The sequence below is a fragment of the Triturus cristatus genome, chromosome 5_2 (assembly GCF_964204655.1).
Source record: "Triturus cristatus chromosome 5_2, aTriCri1.1, whole genome shotgun sequence".
Lineage (NCBI taxonomy): Eukaryota > Metazoa > Chordata > Amphibia > Caudata > Salamandridae > Triturus > Triturus cristatus.
The window spans coordinates 933,590,278-933,603,400 of record NC_140588.1 but is presented as its reverse complement, the minus strand read 5'-3'; the positions used below and the strand labels follow the sequence as shown (position 1 = coordinate 933,603,400).

Here is a 13,123-nt window from a genome sequence, read left to right as displayed (position 1 = left end):
TCACAGTTCTTAAAATCGATAGGTCTCTGGGAGGGGTAGCTAACAATCTGCACAACGTGGACTGTGACATTGGTCATTGTGGACAAAAAGGATGGCTGGCATGGAGCTGGAAATGTTCTACCTTAATCCTTTGGTCTGGTGTCTTGAACAGTGTAGCTGCCAAAAAATTAAAGAAAGAAAGTAATTAACAAAGAAAGAAAGGAAGAAATGAACAAAGAAAGAAAGACAAAAAGTAAGAAAAAGAAAGAAAGAAAGAAAAAGAAAGAGAGCATATCAAATCAAATGGATACCTCATTGCCAAACCATTTTAAAAACAAATATAACAAAGGTTAACTTCAATGAAACGCAAGCACTTGCTCTTTTCAATTCTTACAAATGCAAACCTAGTTAATTGTAATGATCAATCATTTACTGGTATGTTAATTTCTTAACACATTGAATTTATCAGTAGCAGGATTTTCTTCATTCTGTTAAGGTGTAACATAATGCACCTCTTACTGATTAATTGTATGGAATTACCCTTTGAATAGAGGAAGGGGACTTCCAAGGCTTTTCTCAATAACATATGAAATTTTGACAAACATCTAAATGCCAACCTTCTGTATGAAAGGAACCTCCCATTCAATATAGAAACTCTAAATACCTTTTCCCTGCTCAGTACGGAGCAAGTATTAGGTCTATTTCCACCAAGCCAGGATCCCCCCTGGACCTTTGTCCACCCAAAATTATACATCTTTGCCCTGATATTATAAGTACCCATTTGGTTGACATTTTAAACGAGCTAATCAAAATAGGCCTATCTCCAGGCTACCTTTTCCTGCCAAAATACTTGAAAAGGCACTAAACTTTGAACTTGCCTATTTTATTGACACCAATATACTATTGCACTCCACACAATTCGACTTTAGAGGTGCTCATAGCACTGAGTCTGCCCTGATTGTGGTTGCAGAAGAGTTGAGGTCCATACTCAACAAGGTCGGCAGGGCCTTTCTTGTCTTGTTGATCTTTCTGCGACTTTTGATACAGTCAATAACAACCTTTCGATTGACCATCTTTTCAAGCTTGGCATTAGGGAATCACCCTTACCCTTCTGAGTTATTTTCTCTCAGACAGGGAACAATTTGTAGTCACGAGCGAATTTTTTTCTGATGTTTTTAAGCTGCCATGTGGGGTGCCTCAGGGCTCTTCTCTGAACCCTACTCTATTCAATATGTATGTCAGCCCACTGGCCAGGATCATTAAATCATTCTTTTTTTCTGCTGTATCATGTGCCGATGACACACAAATAGTGGTCTCGGAATCCACTAACCTAGATGAAATAGTGGAGAGATTTAACAACTACATGAGACAGATATATAATTGGATGAAAATCAACTGCCTTCAAGTTGAACTGCGGGAAAACAAAGGTACTTCTCCTGGGAAATGACACCTCCTTCTGGACACCCAGTTGGTGGCCTCTGGAATTGGGCTCATTGCCCAAACCTGTGCTTCAGTGATCAATTCAACTCCATAGCCTCCTCAGTCTTCTACACCCTGAAAATTATCAGGAAGGTTTGTCCTTTCATTTCCACAGATCTGCGGAAAACCATATTAACTGCACTTGCTGTATCCAAACTGGACTACTGCAGTGCTCTTTTTCTGAATACTCAAAACTGAATTCTTCACAAATTACAGATGCTGCAGAATGCATCAGCATGTCTTCTGTAGGAATCCCTACACATCAATCCACCTCTCAGGCCTGGGCTAATCTCCATTTGCTTCCCATAAGAAAAAGGATCGAATTCAAGTCCCTACAGAACTCTGGCCCTGAATATCTAAGGAACAAATTCACCTGGTACTCTTCACCTAGAAAACAATGATCCTCTACTGCCAGTTATTTGGTTGTCCTAAGTTCAGACACGCCTCCTGCTGAGGTAGAACCTTCGCTATAGGAACTGCAAAATGTTATGTTATGTTATGTTAATGGTTTTTGTACCGCGCGCAGCTGCCCCAGCAAAGGGGCGTCCTGGCGCCAAGAGAGGTGAACACAACATCACAAAATGCAGCAAAGTCAGTTAATGTTATTAAAAAAGAGCGTTTTGATGACACGTCTGAACCTGGTTAAATCTTCCAAAGCACGGATGTCATTAGGGAGGGAGTTCCAGAGCTTGGCGGCTACTACTCGAAAGGAGCGGCCTCCAGTCCTGCTCAACAGAAAATGGGGAACAACGGCTAAATTCTGGCCCATCGATCTCAAAGAGCGAGAGGGGATATATGGAGTCAGGAGATTCATGAGAATAGGTGGAGCCAGGCCCTTCAAGATTTTAAAGGCCAGGCAAAGCACCTTAAACTCGATCCGCCGCGCAACAGGCAACCAATGGAGTGTTTGCAGTGTTCCGGACACTGAGCAATGTTTGGGCAGCCCAAATATCGCTCTTGCGGCGGCATTCTGCACTCGTTGTAACCGCAAAAGTTCAGCCTTGTTCGTGCCTGCAAGCAGAGCACTGGCATAGTCTATCCTGGATAGTACCGATGCCTGGACCACGAGCTGTCTAGTGCTGGCATCGAAAAATTTAAGCACCGGCCTGATGCTCCTAATAATGCCAAAGCAAGACGCAGCCACCTTCTTAGTATGGCAAATAAAACTAAGTAAAGGGTCCAGCCAGACCCCGAGGTTTTTTAACTCCATAGCAGGAGAGGGGATCATTCCTAACTCGGGGGGCCACCAGCTGTCATTCCAACATCCAGGTTGCTTCCCAAACACCATCACCTCTGTCTTCTTTGTGTTCAATTGGAGACAATTCTGGTTCATCCAATTGGCCACCGAGCGCAACCCCTCACAGAAGTTGAGGGCGTCCAAAGCTGAGTCCCCACTTAGTGTGACCGCCAGCTGCGTGTCATCAGCATAGGACACCATTGTCAAGCCCCAGCCTTTGACTACCGCAGCCAGCGGCCTCACATAGAGATTGAAGAGAGTGGGGCTCAGAGATGAACCCTGTGGGACCCCCAGGGTGAGCGGGTGAGAGGTGGATTTACCGGGAGGTATCGCAACCTGAAAGGATCTGTTGGAAAGGAAGGAGCGGAACCAGCCTAATGCCAACCCCCTAACCCCAGCTTCCTCTAAGCGCCGCAACAGGATATCGTGTGACACCGTATCAAAGGCGGCACTCAGATCTAACAGCAAGAGTGCCGCTGTTTGTCCGGTATCCAGCACGGAGCGCAGATGTTCAACCATGTATAACAAGGCAGTCTCCGTGCTGTGGGCTTTACGAAAACCATTTTGCGTGGGATCCAAGATGTTAGCTTTATCGAGATGGTCAGCCAGGATCCCATTCACGTGGGCTTCGATGACTTTAGCAGCCCACGGCAGCAAAGAGATGGGACGATAGTTTTCAGGTTTTGTGGGGTCGAGGGTAGGCTTTTTTAGGATGGGGGTGACTACCGCTTGCTTCCACTTGGTGGGTACAGTCCCAGAACCCAGAACCCAGTGACATATTAATAAGGGCAAGCAAGGGTGCGCGACATATGGCCTGCATGTTTTTAAATAGGGCCGGTTTAAGGGGGTCTGCAGGGGAGCCAGATTTAATTTTTTGGCTCAGAAAGTCAAAGCCCTCCTCAGATAGGGGGGCCAAAAAATCCAGGATCCTATCATTGAACTTAGGACAATCAAGTGAGTCCAAGCAGTGCACGATAGTTGGAAAATAGTGGTAAATTGCTTGCACCTTATGAACAAAAAACAAAGCCAGACTCTCGCAATGAGAGTCAGTGCAGATTTCAGCCGCGGAGGCCCTCTTAGTTATAAGGTCCTTTAGGACCTTAAAGATTAATTTGGAGGGATTAGGGCTGTTCCGGAACTCCTGCGCATAAAATGCGGCACGTGTTCGACAAAACAAACTGTGGAATTCACTTCCCCTACAACTGAAGGAAAGTTCAAATCTTCTTTCCTTCAGGAAATCACTAAAAACCTGGCTTTATAGCAACTGAGTCATCATTCTCAGCCTTAGAAAGAAGCAGCAACAAGATCCCTCAGGCATTAGTGTGCTCTACAAATTTACAAATCAAATCAAATTTAACTATGCAGTAAAACCAAACAATTTATATATTTTTATATTTATTAACACAGTAAACGTCATGATGTATTAATTCTATGAGTGCTTTTTTTGTTTACTGTACAAGAGCATGTAAACTGCTGGATCTAAATGGCATTTTCAGATCATCTAAATTTGATTGAAATTGTCATTTTAAGTTCTGGCTTGACAGTTCAGCTGTTCGTCGTTCTGTTGTTACCAATTCTTTAAAATATATGTAAAACTGGCTCTGTCCAGAGGAAAATTCATTGGCACACCATACTATTACACATTTAAGGCCTCATTTACAATATTTTGATGCACAGCAGTGCAGCAAGCCTTCCTGCTGGGCAGCCATACGTCAAAAAATAAGTGCAGGAACACGCCGTACCTACAAGATATGGCGCACTCCTGTCCTTCTCCTCTGCACTGGTGCACAAACAGCAGCCGTACACCAGCGCAGACACCCTTGTGTCGTTTTGCAAGGGTGCCAGCGCTGAGGCGATGATTGTTTTTGTGAAGGAAGGGACACCTTCCTGCACAAAAACAATCATTAAAGGCATTTTCCTCTTTCTATGCATGCTGCACAAACGAGGATAAATAAAAGAATTTCTCCTCGTTGCGCCTGCATGCTCCTCCCCTGGGGAGGCATAGGAATCTGACGCATTCCCAGGTTTACAAAATGTTGTAAATCTTGGAATGTGTCAAGTCCCAAGGATGTTGGATGCGAACACACACAGCAACACCCAAGGAATTCCCCTTTTATTTAGAGTTATGGTGAAAGGGAAACATGTTTACAAGGCCATGAAAAGTCACGCATGGTGATTTTACATGGCCTTATAAATATTGGGAAGCCCATTGCGCTGCTGGTGCATCAATAAATGTGATGCACTGGTGGCGCAAGGGGCTTGTAAATAAGCCCCTTGGTGTATAAAACTACCTCTGATGGAGCGCATGCATTGCAATGCATGAGGGACTATGTTACATCTCAAAAATACAGTGAATCATTTTACATTACATTCTTTGCCTCATAGATGCTGTCAGTCACCATTCCATTGGGGGGAGGGGCATGGGGTAAACAGGGTCTACTGGTCCACAACCATGGCGGTCGGGGTTGATTGTCTTTGGTGTCATGGAGTTCGCCTTATTATGGTTTTATAAACTGGGACCAGCATACCATTGCCGACATGGACTCTCTGGACAGTGAGGGTGATCAGCATGGGAATCTCCTGCAGGTGGTGTGGTGTGGTTAGAGAGTCAGAACTCAGTCAGACAACAGATATAATAATTCAGAGCCCAGCCCAGTGCTTTTCTTTAGTAAACCATTTTGGTTGTTTGGAGTGGAGGAAATTGTGGCTGGACCAGGGAAAAACCTGGAGGAAACTAATGACACACTTTTCGCTGTGTTTACAAAGTAAGGAAAGGAAACGCTGGTGTTTGTTCCTTGTTGTTCCCTGGGTTTGACAGCCCCGTTTGGTGACTTCTGTTAACTTCCAGCATGATGCCCGCCTCTCACTGGCGTTGAGTGGCCCAAGGGAGGTCTGACTCCCACACAGTGACACCATATTTGCTACAGTACCTAAAACCTGGCGCTTAGTCCTAATATTGCAACTTACAATACAAATGTATCTGCCTCTTTGCTGGTGTCAATGTTCTTTGAATTTAACGCGCCAGTTGAGATATTTGAAAAACTGCTATTTTGAAGTCATATTTTAAGTGATACAGACTTGCATATCTATTAAATCGAAGGATTTTCAACGCAGTGGGCAGGTGCATTTGTATTATTCTAGTCACATGTATGGTGAGAGTGCATGATAAAAACAATAAACTGGGCGTTCACTCGAATGAGTTGTAAATTCTGGATGATAATGCTTTATATGTATTGTTGTCTGTCGACATCTTGCTATAGTTATGGTTGTCTTTGTCTCAATCACTCGTCTTATTGATGGCTTCCATCCCAGCAAAGCATCAATGCAAATCAGAGAGGACTGTGCCAGCCACCTGGTTTGCATTGGCGATGCAGGCAAATAGGCATGGGCACATGACAAGCACAGGTGGCAGTGAGCTATCTCCGCAGAGTGTTTTTGTACAAATTGTAACATAGCTGCTGTATACAAATGAGATACAAAGTGCCTTGCGAGACGTTCCAAGGCTTTTTAGTGCTGGGGTGCATTTTCGGAAACTAGTGTACAGGCAAGTGCACAGTTTGGGACCATTGGACTATGGGCAATACCCTCCGAATGGTCCCCATTGTAACTATTGCAGTCGTGTTTCCCACTGTGAGTGGTGGTCTCTGGCGCATTCCATGCAACACATGGCTAGTTTGAAATGAAGATGTATTTCCAATGCACCCTGCACCCCATGTATATACGTAACAGAACTAACTTCCCTGTTTCTGCGAAGTGGCATGTAACTTTGTGATCCCAAAAAATGATACCGCTTTCTAGTTACTGCCATGTTATGTAATATACACCCTAGAACGCTCTTCATCATTACACAATGGGCGCGCCACTGAATGCTACTATTGAGCTAGGAACATCACTTTTTAAAATATTTACAATACTGATGACTGATATTGCACAGTTACATATGATTTATATTTTACATGTATTCATTTGTTTAAATACTGATAAGGGATTTTGTTTCCCTTTTAACTCACCCTGGTAAGTGTGGGTGGTGTGCATCTGATAATTCTACAGTGCATATAGTTTATCTAGAATTCTGATGCATATCCGAAAATATGAGTAAAGCAAGGAATAGAGATTCAAAGCCATACTAAGAACATTCACAGGTGTTCCCTCCATTGTAACTTCAGAATCTTCACTGTCTAACACCCAAGGACATAGGACATCCTTGTCTCTCTCCTTTTCACATTTTAATCCACAAGTCAGCAAAGAGTAAATTACTCTTATTAAATAAGGTGGAGGATTGTAAAGAAAGCCCTAATACATCTGCTTTAGGCTCTAGGCGGTAGCCTGCTATGCGGGTATGGGATAGCTTTGTAGAAAATACCCTTCTTTCCTATGTGCTGTGGTGCAAGCCCTCATTCTGGTCGTTCGTGTTATTGCAAACCGTTCAAGGTACAATTGTGCCACTAATGGTGCGTAATTACGCCTCGTGGCATAATGGTGTCCTTTTTAGAATTTCTTCATAATCAACGTAATGCGAAATTCCAAAAATACACACGTTATCCAGGTGTAATTTAAATTTTACCTGGGTAAATTTCCTTTAGGTATTGTGTTTGGTTACTCTTAGGACATGGAAATATTGCAATCTACAAAGCCACTGCCTCCCCAACAGAACAGCTTCACATCCCACATCCACATTGCATGCCGATGATCAAGTTAGTTTAGGAGGATGGTGCTTACCATCTCAATGACCCTTACAAATACCTCTATTTTATTCTACTTTACATCAGGAACCCTAGAGCTAAAGCTCTCTTCTGATATACATAAGAAGAAGAAGAGTGACAGGGCGCCAGGCAGAGTCAAATAAGGTATGGCGATAACAGGACCAGAAAGAGGAAAAGAAAGAGTGAGAGACAGGAAGAAGGCAGAGATAAGAGGTTCTAGGAAAAGAGAGGGCAAGAGTCAGGAAGAAGAAAACGGAGTGGGTAACAGAGGAATAGAAAGCAGAAGAGAATATTTACAGACTGAAAGCAAGAGAGATGATCATGAGGGCGAAAAGGAAAGCATGAAGGAGATAGTGAGAGGAAGGGGAAGAGAAAGAAGGGAAAGTATTTGTAACAGGCAAGAGAAAGGGGGCAAGCGACAGAGAAGGGGGGACACGGCGATTGAGTTTATGAAATGGATGGAGATTAGAGAGAACAGGGGCACTCTGCAAACTTGCTATATGTTACTATGGATCTTGGTAGGACATGCTGATATTTTCTGTTTCAGTGCATGTCAATCATGTCTACAATTCCATGAATAGTCACTGATGAGTACAGCGTATATGTTGATATGGGTGAGTTATAGTATGCAGCTAGTGTGGATGTCAGTCCCTTAACTGCTTCATACAACGAAGCCGAAGATTCAACTTCACCTCTAGTGATGCAGAACTATCCCTCTGAAAGTAAATATGTTCCTTTTCTAGTACACATTGCAGGCTCCCATGCTTTTCACATTCATCACCCAGAAAAGATATGCTTGCCCAAACAATGTTAGATATCTAGAGGGTGTCGACAGGATGCAAAAGAGGAGGATTTCTATCATTTCTGACTGTTCCGCCCTCTTCAGCAACCAAATGGGATGAACCATTGCAAGCATCAACAAAGATAGAGGTCCCCTCAGAGCAGAATCCTAGATGCAAACTGTGAAATTACCGCTTGGACAAAATGCAATGCAGCGCGCGCACCGAAATTCGTTTTATTTATTTAATTGTTTACTTACCTCCGTTCATCCATATTCCGGTGTTTACTACCCCCACCCTGGCCCTCCCTGGCCCCTCCTCACCACCCCGCAGCACTCCCTCCACGGGGCGCTACTGCTCGCAGAGCAGTAAGTGAAGGGCTGCTACTTGGCCAACTGCAGCTCCATGACTAAGATAGAAGTTGTGTCCCTAGCCAGACCAAAAGCCTCAAAATAACCGTTCCCTGGCTTCCACAGTCACCTAGCCACCACCATGGATGGTGGCTGCCAAAGGAAGGTTTGCAGCAGCACAACCTGTCTTTAACGTTTAGGGGGGGGGGATGCTAATGTCTGTGCCTGTTCATTGTCTGTGCATTTTAAACTAGTGCTTTGGAACAAATGTAATTGAACTATTGATCAGTTGCTACACTACTACAGTGAGATTCACTATGGTGGATTACCATCTCCCCCATAAAATTGTATTTAAATGTTATGTGATCATCACCATTGCTGCAGAAATTATTAAATCACACTGTTCATCACTAATGTCTCCACACTTCTTTGTTGGATATGCTCCGACCTATCTATAAACTCGCTTTTAAGATAGTGGCATGTAAAGTTACAACTCTGCCTACAATGTTGGATAGACTTAAGTAATTCACTCTTCATGAAGACAGATGAACTTTCATGACTTTGCCTTAAGTTAGGTTTATCTCCTCTGACGCTAAGGGTAATAATTTCCTGACACCAAAGGCCTCAGATAGGAAATCAGCCATCAGAAAATTGGTCATCCATTATCTAAGGTAAGTGGTGTGAGAGGAGGGCTCCCAGTAGAGGGTAGCTTATTATTGTTTCTTTTTAACGAAAAGAACTTCAAAAGCATTGCATTTCACTAAGCTTGAAAAGTTTAAAAATACAGAAAGCTTTTAGTCACCAGACTTAAAACTTTCAATCCCCCCTACATGAAATTCCTTATGGTAAATGAGATTTCAAGAAGGGGTTTGGTAGTTTATGGAGTAAATTTAAGACCGAACATGTTTTTTTAAACAAAATCCAAAATAGAATAACAGCAAAAATAAAATACAAATAAAAGTATAGTGTCCTTTCAGATGTTGTGCATTGTACCACTTTCCCCACAAATATCAGGCACCTATAAACCTCTAAACATGTACTTCTAGCCAGGGACCTGATGATAATGCTTATTCCGACTCTTTCTTTTGTACTTCTAGTTTTATTTCTGTTGTATGATCCAAATGTGCTAAGGAGATTAAATGCAGGCTAATGTTGAAAATAATAGCACAATATTTCTCTGCCAGCCACATAGTGCTACAATGGCGCAAAAAATTATGAGCTTGAAGCAAACAACACACATGGTGCCTTGCAACACAGCCAAACGTGTAAGGAAATTATAAAGGAAAATTAGTAGGTAAAGAGCAATACTTTTTTGGAAAACCTGATTGTGTCCTTCTTGCCATGAATGTTTGATCTAGCGCAAGATGATTACTTTTTAGTAGTTATAGAGGCCAAAATCTTATGATTTTTCAAAAACTGAATCATCTTTGAAGTCAACAGAAATATTCCAAAAGTCCAGCTTAGCTACAAATCATTTTGATGGATCTCAACCTTGCGGCAGTTGACGTCAATGTTCTGGGTCCAATTTGTCTATTTTATTTATAAACTGCATCAATAAGAGTTAGGAAAATGCATCATTTGTGGATACAGATCCCTTGGTGTCATGATGTTGAGAAGACTCAAACATCAATGGCTTGTTCCTGATAGATCCAATGTGGAGCTCATTGAGATGTTGAATGGGGCAGCTTTAAACAGTGGGCAGGATGTGAATAGAGACACATTATTATACCGACAATGTATTGATAGAAATATTTGCAGCAGTGACTAGGGCGAATAAGTGGTGATCCAATATACAATGATGGTGCACCCTCAAATGGGTCCATTTAGAGCTCCAGTTCTCAGTTCTTTCAGAGATCCTGTTATGAATTCTTCAAAAGGGTGACTTTGATTAGCTCCTTACAGGTTGTCCTAACTAAACCCATCTCAATAAACCATTGATGCATTTTTTCAGTGTGCAAACCTATAGTACAATTATTGCAACTGTGAATGCAGAGGAGAGGAGTGACTCCCTCACTCCAAGGGAGATTCCTTCAGGTCTATTTGATGCCCACAGGCCTTGGAAAGTTCCTGTATGGTGCACAGGCACAGCCAATGCAGCAGACTGGAAGGGAGATGAAGTCAAGCCCAAACGAAGTCCAGCGTAGTCTAGAGTGCCCAGACGGTAGAAGAAGAAGTGGTGTCTGATCTGAATCTTTGGTATCGCTTTGTTCGCCCTAAGTTGGCAGGGTATGCCCAGACGTGGGTCCCTTGCTCACTTTGCCACTGGATTCAAGATAGCCTGGCCGATGAGGGTTATGAACCCGAAACCGGTCCCAGGATGCTTGTTTCCGGTCCAGGGAAGACATGGCTTGGCAGTTCGGGCTGGACTGTTCCCATGAGGCACAGGGTCAGACTGATTTGCATATGGCCATGTCTGAACTGGGGTAGTGGAGTGAGCTAAATAATGATGATGGATTAAACCCAGATCAGTTGACTGGGGGTGAGTGTTTGATTTGCTCAAATGCTCCGCCCAGCTCCGCCCATCATCCCCTTAGGTACCGCTTTGTTCGCCCTAAGTTGGCAGGGTATGCCCAGACGTGGGTCCCTTGCTCACTTTGCCACTGGATTCAAGATAGCATGGCTGACGAGGGTTATGAACCCGAAACCGGTCCCAGGATGCTTGTTTCTGGTCCAGGGATGACATGGCTTGGCAGTTCGGGTTGGACTGTTCCCATGAGGCACAGGGTCAGACTGATTTGCATATGGCCATGTCTGAACTGGGGTGGTGGAGTGAGCTAAAGAATGATGATGGATTAAACCCAGATCGGTTGACTGGGGGTGAGTGTTTGATTTGCTCAAATGCTCTGTCCATCATCCTCTTTGGTATTGATCTGAATCTTATCCCATGATGAATCTCGGGACCTACACCCAGGCAAGCCCTTAAGTACCCTGGGGAAAGGGTTGGGATGCTTCATGGGACCCTCCCAGGGTAGGGTCTGGACAGAGGGGAGGTTACTCCCATGTCCTTTGTCCTGTTTTGCACTAGAGCGAGAGCCGATGGCTCCCAGGACTGGTTTGAACTGGACTATGCATGGGGACAACAAATGTTTCCCTCATGCAGACTGAGTGGCACTGGCAAGCGCACCCACCCTTCTCCAATACACTAAATCCTGTCTGGGAGGTGGTCACACCTCCCTGTGACAGGATGCCTATTGTTCTGCCTTCCCCTGCTCGAGCTTGGCTCAGCTAGCAGGAGGGCAGAATCATGTCTCTGGTCGGCAGCAACCAATTTGTGCGGTCTGGGAGACTGGTACCGGGGACATTGGAGCCTAACAGAGGGATCTTCCAGTGCTTAGAATCATACCTCCCTTACAGTTTATGGTGTGGGGGTATGAGTCCAACATGTTTGATACCAAACATGATAGGATTCATTGCAGCCCTTCTCGACATGGTCATCGCGGTGCCCCTCTATATAGTATATGGCTGCTTCACTGACAACCCAGGAGAATGGACTCCGTAGGCTGTAGGGGTGTCCTGCGCATGCAGGGGCACCCCCTCACTTAGAACCAAGCAGCCTTCCTTCAGGATTGCAAAGGCCTGCTAGAGGGGTGACATAAAGGTTTTAAGTGCAGTGACCCTAGATATAGGAAATCTATATCTTTAGTAAGTGGTGATAGCACCAGCTTACACAGGCTACAATGGAAGGCCTGTAGTCCCATTTTGTATGGTCTCTCATTGATGGCATAATACATGCTTCATCCCATAGGAGACGTCTGGGGTACCTATGCCCTGGGTACATGCGTACCATATACTAGGGACGTAAAAGGGTACCCCAGTATCCAATCTGGGGCATACCTAAGTACTGCACATAACAATGTAGGGAGAAAGCAGATAGACTGGGGTCCTGGTTAGCAGCATCCCATCAGACTAGTCAAATACAACTTAGCACCAGGTAGAAAGTGGGGGTAACCATAGAAGCATATCCCACTTTCCTACAGTACTTCTACAAATTGGCAAGGAGAGAATCCTTATAATATTGATGACAAGCCTCGATCATCGTGCACTGAAGGAGACTTTTGCTGCAGGGGCCAGAGGGTGACTTCTAAAGACGTGAAGACGAAGAAGAGCCGCATTAAAGGCAGTGTAACTATGTTATTATTGCCGTATATGGAAGGTGAGAGGCACTGCTTTGGAAATAGGGTTTAGCATTGACCCTGAGTAGTGGCTGGCATCTACGGGGTGGGCACAAATATTTATTTTTTTAAACTTACCTGAACCGACGTCCTCCACTCCAGATCTCTTCGGAACTGGACCGCTTCTGAGCCAGCTGCTGCACTGCGGACACCAATCCTAGTGCAGCTCTCATGCTGTGAGAGCAGCGCCCTGATTGGATGGAGCAGCCTCACTCAGCATTCTTCAGCACTCTGGAGGCCTGCACTTTCTCTAACCCAGCTGGGTTACAGGTTTCAAAATCCCCACCTCCTCCCTGCTGCTGTCATTCAGCAGCTGTCCGCCCGTTCCTGATGCTCAGTTCAGGATTGGACGATGAATAATAAAATGGTAAATTACCATTTTATTTTTCATCTTTGGGGGTAAGTTAAGTGGGGCAACACTACA

The 13,123-nt window shown here is 44.2% G+C and overlaps 1 protein-coding gene across 3 annotated transcripts in view; it reads left to right on the top strand.

Moving 5' to 3' along the window:
- The window catches only part of TENM1 (teneurin transmembrane protein 1), a 1,737,496-nt gene that overhangs the window by 306,474 nt on the left and 1,417,899 nt on the right, over nt 1–13,123 (top strand). The window lies entirely within an intron of this gene.